Below are 359 nucleotides of genomic sequence, written 5' to 3' on the forward strand. Positions count from 1 at the left end.
CGGGGAGCCGGCCCCGGGCGCGCTCGCTGAGCCCCGGGCTGGCCAGCAGCTCCTGACTGCCTGGGGGGGGACAGAGGGGAGGGAGCAGGGCCCGGGGGGGGTCTCCGAACGGACACCCCCCGCCATGCCACCGCTCGGGGCCGGGGTCAGCGTCCGAGTGTCCGGCGGGCACCGCTCTGCCGGGACCGGCCGTCCGCTCCTGCCCTCCACGACCGCGCTCGCCCGCGTTTTGTGAGCCCCCCCCCCCAGGCCGGTGGGAGCGGGTGGGAGGTCGGCAAGGTGTCCCCCGTGGCGTGCCCCCCCCGAGAGGCGGGGAGCTGGGCTTGCAGCGGGTCCCCGTGGCGGGGCAGGCTCTGCCG

The sequence above is a fragment of the Haliaeetus leucocephalus genome, unplaced genomic scaffold (genome assembly GCF_000737465.1).
Source record: "Haliaeetus leucocephalus isolate CR32 unplaced genomic scaffold, Haliaeetus_leucocephalus-4.0 Scaffold0, whole genome shotgun sequence".
Lineage (NCBI taxonomy): Eukaryota > Metazoa > Chordata > Aves > Accipitriformes > Accipitridae > Haliaeetus > Haliaeetus leucocephalus.